The sequence below is a fragment of the Zosterops lateralis genome (assembly GCF_965231275.1).
Source record: "Zosterops lateralis genome assembly, chromosome: 16".
Taxonomy (NCBI): domain Eukaryota; kingdom Metazoa; phylum Chordata; class Aves; order Passeriformes; family Zosteropidae; genus Zosterops; species Zosterops lateralis.
In genome coordinates this window covers 3163409-3171677 of record NC_139776.1, presented here as the reverse complement: position 1 = coordinate 3171677, position 8269 = coordinate 3163409, and the positions used below count along the sequence as shown (strand labels likewise).

The window sequence follows — 8269 nt, the reverse complement described above, 5'->3', positions numbered from 1 at the left end:
AGATGTGTTCTCCTGAGCCTGTGGGCAGGGCATGGGGCAGTGGCCACATGTCCCAGGCAGTCCCTGCAGTGCCACAGGTGGGAATCCCCAGTTGGCCACTCTGTGTCCCCTTTGTGTTCCCAGCAAGGGATGGGCTTGGCCACAGCTCCTGCTCCAAGACCATTGAATCCGCATCTCCAGGACCAGGAGCAGCCAGCTGCCTTTCTGCAAGAGATCTTTACAGATTTCTACTATTTGGCCCATTAAAGTGAGAATTAAGCATCCAAACAACTCCAGCTCTAAAACAGTCATGCAAGCACACAGTCCTGCAAAACCAACCCCTTCTGTGTGCTTTGTGGTGTTTTGGGGAGGGTCTCTGCAGGTCTGGGGGCATCAGCAGAGCTGGTGTGAGTGCGAGGAGGGAGCTGGGATAGGTTTTAACTTGGGATCAGTGCACACCAAGGGCTTTCCCAGGGAAGATGATGGGCTCCAAGCACAGGTTTGCTCCAGACACTTTATTTACGTGCACACGCAGATTGTTTTTCCCCCTTGAATCCCAAACCCAGGCTCTGCAATGTTCAGATGAGCAGAACCAGGTTAACCAAGAAATGTTGAATGACCCTGGTGGGCCCCACTGCCTACCTCATCTCTATTTTTCTCTCGAGAGCTGCTGTTTCTCTCTGCTCTGCCGAGCAGGTCTGTTGATTTTCTCTTCTGAGGAGGAAAGCCTGAGGTTCTCCAAGAGCCTGGCCCTGCTGCTCTGCCTCCCTGCTCCCAGGGCAGCCCTTCCGTGGGCATGGAGGAGCCTGAGCTAAATATAAGCTGTGGAGGGGAAAACAGGGGGAGTTGGAGGAGGTTGAGCGAGAGGATCTGTTTATTTTCCCTCTGATCTCTGAGCCCTGTTATGTTTTATTGCTTTGCAAACAGGAGGTCTGGAACGCTTCCTTCCCTCCTGTGCCAGTGCAAGGTCAGCTGGGTGCACAATCCCTGCACTTGAAGGAAGAAACACCAACTATTTACAGTAATGTTGTATGAGTGGCATGAAACTGGAACTCTATTTACTTTCTCCAGGCCAGGTTTTACTGTAAATGCCCAAATAAGCTATTTATATAAACAATTTCTGTGTATTTGCTCAGTGCCTGGATGCACTTCCACCCTGCTGCTGAGGATTTAGAGCTGATGAGTAACCTGTGGCACAAGAGCAACTTTGATTGCAGAAAACCCCTCTGGAAGGTGATGCAGGCAGGTGCTTTACGGGCAGTGGATCTCAAGGAAGGTGAGACACCTCCAGCACTCTTGTTCATTCCTGCTGCCCAGAGCCTGGCAATGCTTCAAGAGAAACCCATTTTGGGGTGTGTGGTATTTGAGTAGCTGTGTCAGAGAACAAAGGGGCAGCACCGACGAATTTAACTGAGATTCCTCATGCTGTAGAAAAGGCTGGTATGAGGTAAGGCTTGAAGGAAGCAGACTAACTCAAAAAAATGTGTTCAAGTTTACTCAGCTCTTCCCATCCGTCAGAACATGCCCAAGTGCTCAGTGAGGTTCCAGCTCGGAACCGAGATCCTGGACTGAGTCACGAGCAAATGTAACTGCCTGTGAGTAATTGCTGGGACCAAATGTCAGCCTGGAAAATGGGCTTCGTCTCTTCTCTGAAAGTTCTGGCTTATGGGAAAAGGCAGTGGTTTTCCTTTTGTGCTCTGGCTGTCAGTTCCCTGTGTGGGTAAAAGCACAGCCACGACTCTCTGTCTGTGTGTGGGAGTTTGGCACCACAGGGCTCTGCTCACTGCTGCTTTCTGTCTTGGTCCTCAGCTGCTGGACTGGCTTTAAGCCTTGGGCAAATGGGACAAATGTCATCCAGCACAGGTATGTGTTGCTTTTAAAGAAATGCTGCATTATCAGCCTTACACAGAAAAAATCCCCCCTGAACCCTGAGGCATCCTGCTCCTCTCCATCCCCATGGGCTCTCTCTGGGCTGTGTCTTTGCTCCTGGATCTCTGCTAGTCCAGGGCTTGTCCATGGCTTGAGGGCCAAAAAACAGCCCAGCCCTGCCCTGTCCCCCAGTGCATCCCAAGGTCTTCATGGGTGACACTCCCACCACTGTGATCCCCCCACCCGCCTTCCCTGGATATTGTAATTTCATCTCCAGATCTGGCTGAGATACAGGGTGACAGGCTAGAACTCGAGTGGAATCAAAATTACATTTTAATTGTAAACATTTGTCCAGAAATTAATGTTTCTGAACTAATGTTTCTCTCTGACCAGTGTGCTCAGAAACAAATGACTCTCACTAATTGATTTTCCCCTGAATAACGGGGATGGTACATGTAGAAATTCAACCATGCATAATTGAAAATCCCCCTCTTTCAGCAGGTATCCACATAATCACTCAACTGATGTGTTTGCTTTCCTCTGGGCAGATATCACCTAGGAGTCACCTGGCTGGATGGAGGAGCCTAATTTCTCTAATTTTTGTTCCTTGTGCTGGATTAAACATTGAAAATCACTACAAACAGGCTTCCATATTTTAGAAATTTGCTTATAGTCCCAAACATGCACCTGTGAGGGAACCTTATTGATGGCTTCCTTCTTTGGAAAGGTGTATTTTATACCTTTACACCTCTGAGATCAGTAATCCCAACTGTCCCAACATGTAAAACAGTTTTGAGCAACTTCCAGGAGCCTTTTAGGAGCTGATGGACAGCTCCTGTGCAGTGAAGGCAGAAAGGACTTGGCTCTGAAGCCTTTGGCTCTGCTGTGCCAAACCAACTGCCTCCAACCCCCAGGACCCTCCCAGAGAACTGACAAGCCCCAGGGAGTGGGAGCAGAGGAGAGAAGAAAGTGTAAAATCAGTTGAGAAACTGAAAGGCTGTGATTCACTGCTTCTCCTAAGAGGCAGGTGAGATCTTGCCCTGCTGCAAACCAGATCTTGGGAGTGACAACAGATTTCAGTCACTTTAGGAGGGTTGAGGAGCAAGTCCTGCATGCAGCTGGTGTGTAAATGGATGTGTTTTAGGAGAGCTGTGGGGTCAGTGTGAAGGTATGAATCAATTTTGCCCCTTCCAGTAACACCCATGATGGGTCCCAGCATTGTGCAATGCTTTACAGGACTTTCCCCAAGATGCTTTGACCTCTCTTACCAGGCAAAACTAATCAAGGTTTGTTCAAAAGTAATTTTGCATCACAGCTTCTCTCGAGGAGCAGATAATCAGGTTTCATTTATTTATTTGTTTGTTAATAAAGCTGTACAACAAAGAATTTCATCATTCCAGCAATACTGAATGTAATGTGCTTGCAATAATTAATGCCACTACTAATGGAGGGATTGGAATTTTGCCTTAATTATATCATTAAGACACATTTCATGCATTTAATTGTTTCTGTAAAATGACAGCCAAGCTCTCCTGCCGCATATTTCCCATTTCCAGATTCAATTACTTCCCATGCAAGGGCAACCTGCTAGTAATGGCCTCTCACAGCTTTTGCTTTCCAGGGGAAATCAAGTGGGTTTTGGTTAGAGATGCCAATACTTTTCAGGTTAGCAAAGCTCTTACGTGTTGTTTGTCAATGTTGGTGATGAACAGATGCACTGAACTCTCCCTTCCTCCTTGCTGGCCTGGATTTAATGAAAAATAGGGGTGGGGGGAAGGGAAAAATATGTTAAGACAGAACAAGAAGGTTAAAAATCAGTCATGGGCTTTATCACATACCCTGCTGCACCTGTGGGGGGTTAAGTGTGGGTAAAACACACCCTGTCTGATCCAAAACCAGGAGCCTTGGAATCAGCAACTGCAGCCTCAGAGGGGATGGGGCTGTGATCATTCTCATGGGACACCACCAGTCAGGGGGCTCAGGGCTTTCTGTGCAAACTTTCCTGCTTGTTCTTTGGAGCCAAGCTGGCGTCTGTAAGGCCACAATCAGTCACCCAGCAAGGCCAGGCTCCTGGAGAGGCATCTCAGAGGTGTGGGGATCAGTGAGATCCATTGTGCTCCAAACCAGGACCCAGAGCCCTCAGCAATGGTGACAAACGCGTGATTTGTTTGGGGTAAGTAAATATAGTTCTCACTGGACAGGAATTTATAGTTATGTCTGCAGCTCCCAGCTGCTCAGGGGGATGGGAGTGGTGTGTTCTCTCTAGTTTGTGACTTCTCTGACTGCAGCTCTTTCCCAAATCTGTTATCATTGCTGCAAAACTACAGAAAGGCAAAATTCAGGGTGAGGGTGGTAGGAAATGGGAATCTCTGCTGCAATACAGAAAATATTAAGTTGCCTTAAAGGTCATCACTGCTGGATTTTGGACCATCAGAGATAAGCCAAAACCTCCCCAAATGTCATCCAGGTGGCTCTTGCTCTTTGCAAGGCAAAGGCAGCAGCCCAGAGATGGAATCTAACAAAAAGCAGGTAAAGCAAGTGGAGGAATGCAAGTGGATTGTGCAGGCAACAGAGTGGGAACTCCCATGCCAGGCAGCAGACACAGCCACTGGTGAACATTCTGAGAACCTTTCTGAGCAGTTCTTGCAGCACTGGCTGTGGGAAGCATTGGGGAGAAGGCTTTTGTTCTCAGACTGTAACTACACTGCTGAGCCCTTGACCTTAATTAGCTCCATTGGTTATTTGGAGCCCAGTGGGAATGAAGTCAACTCTGCTTCCCTTCTCTTCTTTCTTCCCATCCTTTCTTTCTTGGTGCATGAAAGAGCTGAAACTTGGCCAAGGCACAAATCCCACTCAGCCCTTGCTGGGCTTTGCCCTGGGGGATCTGCAGGAGAGGTGGAGGAGCCCTGTGAGCTGTGCAGACACAGACAGAGGAATCCACCACGAGAAATGTCCTGCTGGATGTGCTGCACATCTGCTTTGCCTGCTGGAAACCTTGAGAAAGAAGCTTCACCTGTCTCTCACTTGAGTTAAAAATGATAAGAGGCATTCAGGCACCACGTCCTGGTTCCTTGAAGCCCACTGGGGAAAATAACTGAGACACCAGATACAAAAAATCTAAATAAGAGGCGTGAGAAGCACCGATTTCCACTGCACAAAGCAGTGCAACACAATCTCACATCTTTCTACAAGGAAACTGGATTTCCAGTTCAATTTTGCTCATCGATTCTGTGTCTGGAGCCTTTCATCAATAAATAACCTTCCTGCCCCAGCCCTTTCCTTATTGTGATTGTTAGTAACAAATTTATGTTGTGTTTCATTTCAGGTTGTCCAACAAATTTTGGAACAAAAATGAGCACCATTAATTGTCATCCTCAGAATAAACCAACAACACAATTTATCAATATGGCAATAACAGTAATGTTTGCATTTCCCAGTCTTGAAATACTTGAATTGGAGATGACAGCATTATAATTGAAAATAATGGTAATTATGTGTCTGCAAACGTGTTTTGTTGCAACGCTCAATATCTTCTTTGAAACCAGAAGTCACCATAAGCAACAATACACTAAAAGTTCATTTTCCTAGAGATCATGCACTGCATCTGTTGTGTGGGAAATAACTCTGATTTTTCTTTTGTTTGGAATTCCAAAATGGTCTGTGGATGGAGAATTTCAAATCAATACCATCAGGAAAAAAAATCAACTGCTTCTGTTTAGCTGAATTCGAAATGCTATATGATAACACGAATGTTTTTAATATATGGATATATATGTATGTACACCTTGAGATCATTCATATGGAAACAAGACACCTGCTGTATCAAGATGAGAAGGAAACATCAACATAACTCTTCACACTTTCCTAGTGAAAATTGCCAAATATATGTTGTCAAACTGTGGGCAACATATTGAGCTGGGTGTGAGCTGAGCATTGCCTGAGCCCAAGGAACAGCATTTCCTCCTGGGCTCAGGCCCTGGGCACAGCTCCCACCTGGGCAGGGGCTCAGCCAGGTCTCACCCAGCTCCAGAAAATTTTTGTTGAATGTTTTTTCTGGGGCAGGGTTAAACTTGAATACTAAAACGCATTCAGCATCCTTCCCTGGAAAATAGTGTACCAGACAAGGATGTTTTAGATATTGTTTTGTGCACATTCTCTTCTTTATTGCTGGTTTCAAGTAATTCCTCCCCTTTTGCACTGCCAGTGCCAGAGGTGAGACACCTAACCCAGGGGACAGGGAGCTGGACAGGGGAACCAGGCTGCAGCATCTCTGCAGAGCATCACTGGTACAAATGAGAACCAAATGAGAATTTTGGACCTTTCCAGCTTGGATTTGGGGCAGGAGGAGGCAGGCAGGAGATCTGGACTCAGGGAGGGACACTCAATGTCAATGTGGGCTCCATGCAGCCATTTAACACCTTCTCCTTGGATCCTCATTTCACTTGAAATTATTCCCTTATGAACTAGTTTCTGTTGCCCTTATTAACCAAGGATTAATTAATTATTAATTAAGCAAACCAGGCTACTTATTAATTCAACTTGTTAATTAAGTATCGGATGCTAACGAGGCAGCTTGTTAATTGAGTTATCAGGGGGAGATGAGGATGGAGAGGAGGATTTTTTCTCTGCCCAGTTCCTGTAGCAGAGGCAGAAATGTGGCTCCATGTGGGGACATTGGTCATGGGAGTTTCCTGAGTGGGGTCAGGCAGTCACAGCTTGAGAGAAGCTTTATTTACATTTATTCCTTTTTATTGTCAGCCCAAAACGGCCTTTCAAGAAGAGACTCCAGGACTTGCAGCCCAATATTTCAGTGCTATGTGCAGGACCAAGGGGATAAGCACAGGGACAGGAGCAGTGTGCCGAGGGGACTGAGGCATGGAGATGAGCTGGAGTTGTGGGAGATGAGGGATACCAGTGGCCTCCTGCTTTTCTCAGTCTTAATGAGAGGCACAAATGGGAATTTTGAAGGCTCCTTGAAATGCTTTTAACCTAAGAGAAGAAAGGCCTGCAATTCACTGACAACAACAGGAGCAAGAGGTGAGGAGCTTTCCCTTTGCAGGGAGTGAGAGCCACATCTCTCTGTACACTGGAGTTACCTTGGGGCTGCCCTAGCCCTGCTCTTTTCTCTGCAGGATCAGGCCAGGATCCAGTGAGTTTGGAGCTGCTGTGTCCCCCTGAGCTGTGAGGACAAGCTGCTCCAGCCTTGAGGCTTTGTGGGACAGCCCCACAGAGCATCTTGCTGTGTGTTAGTGCCAGGTGGTCAGCACTGGCACGGGAATTTCAGGATGTTTTCTCTGGAAACTTTGCTGATGGGCCATTTCTTGTTGCCAGCAAAGGCTCCAGCATCAGTGGTTTGTTCCACTGCAAATGCCATTCCCCAGGCGAGCTGAAAATAAAACCATTTCTAATCACTTCTGAAAGTTTCTGAAAAGAGCTGGGGGAGAGGGGAGAGCTAATGAGGAAAACACACAGCTTTAGAAACAGGAGAGCATTCCCTGAAGTCAACAGAATTTAAAAAAAAAAAAAAAAAAAATCTTTTTGAATATTCATTTTCTACCGAGATCTTCTATCGCTATAATTAATTTGTCACAAATACCCTGACAAAGCATTTCTGGTGGAGTGATGAAGGCTACAGGCAGAGGTTTACTTAGTCTCTTTTGAAGGAAAATAACTAGCTATCAAATAACTTTAAACTCCTAAAGCTTTTCTGGCTTGATCCTGCTTTCATTAAAGAGTGCTACTTGGCTTTGAAGACGTTTAAAGCTTTTGAGAAATTGTTATATGGATTTATTTTTGGGTTATTCGGTCCCCTTCTGGTGTACTGGTGTATTATCCACAGACACTTTGAGAGGTGTTGGCTGTTTGTTTTCTCTTCATGGACAGGGACACAACCAAAGGCTTTAAAGCACCCATGGAGCCATTCGGGCTCAGTTCTACTGGTTTTCCCCTTCCTTCCTGCAGTAATTCAAGATCCTTCACACTTTTAGCCAAAATAAAAGATTTCTGACAGCAGCCCAATAACAAATCAGCGCTGAATGTCTTGAATGACTGACATGTAAAGACTCTGCCTTCTCAGACTGGATCAGGATTCCAGCCATGGTCAGTGTGGGGAATTCAAGTCCTCATGGTCTCATCCTTTGTCTTTCTACCTTCAAATTTTTGCACAATGACAGGACACCCAGCAACTGACTCAAAGCAGCAAAAAAATATTTGTGTGGTGGGAGAAGGATGAGGGCTGACTCTGTAATGATTCCTCACCCCAAGGAGCACCAGTTCAATGGGATTGCTCATGTAAGGAAGCCTTCACTGACGTGAGTAATCGTGGCAGATTCTGGCCCTGAGTTATTACATGAAACCATCTCAAGCTCAGGAGAAAGCTGCATGACTCAGACCTAGCTTTAAAAAATAAAAGTTTTAAATC

The 8269-nt window shown here is 46.0% G+C and overlaps 1 long non-coding RNA gene across 1 annotated transcript; it reads left to right on the top strand.

The window, feature by feature from the left end:
* Positions 1–1061: 1061 nt before the first annotated feature.
* Positions 1062–1845, top strand: LOC310915821. Its single transcript, XR_014591226.1, has 3 exons — positions 1062–1255; positions 1472–1574; positions 1789–1845. It is a non-coding gene; the product is annotated as an uncharacterized lncRNA (long non-coding RNA).
* The last annotated feature ends 6424 nt before the right edge of the window (positions 1846–8269 follow it).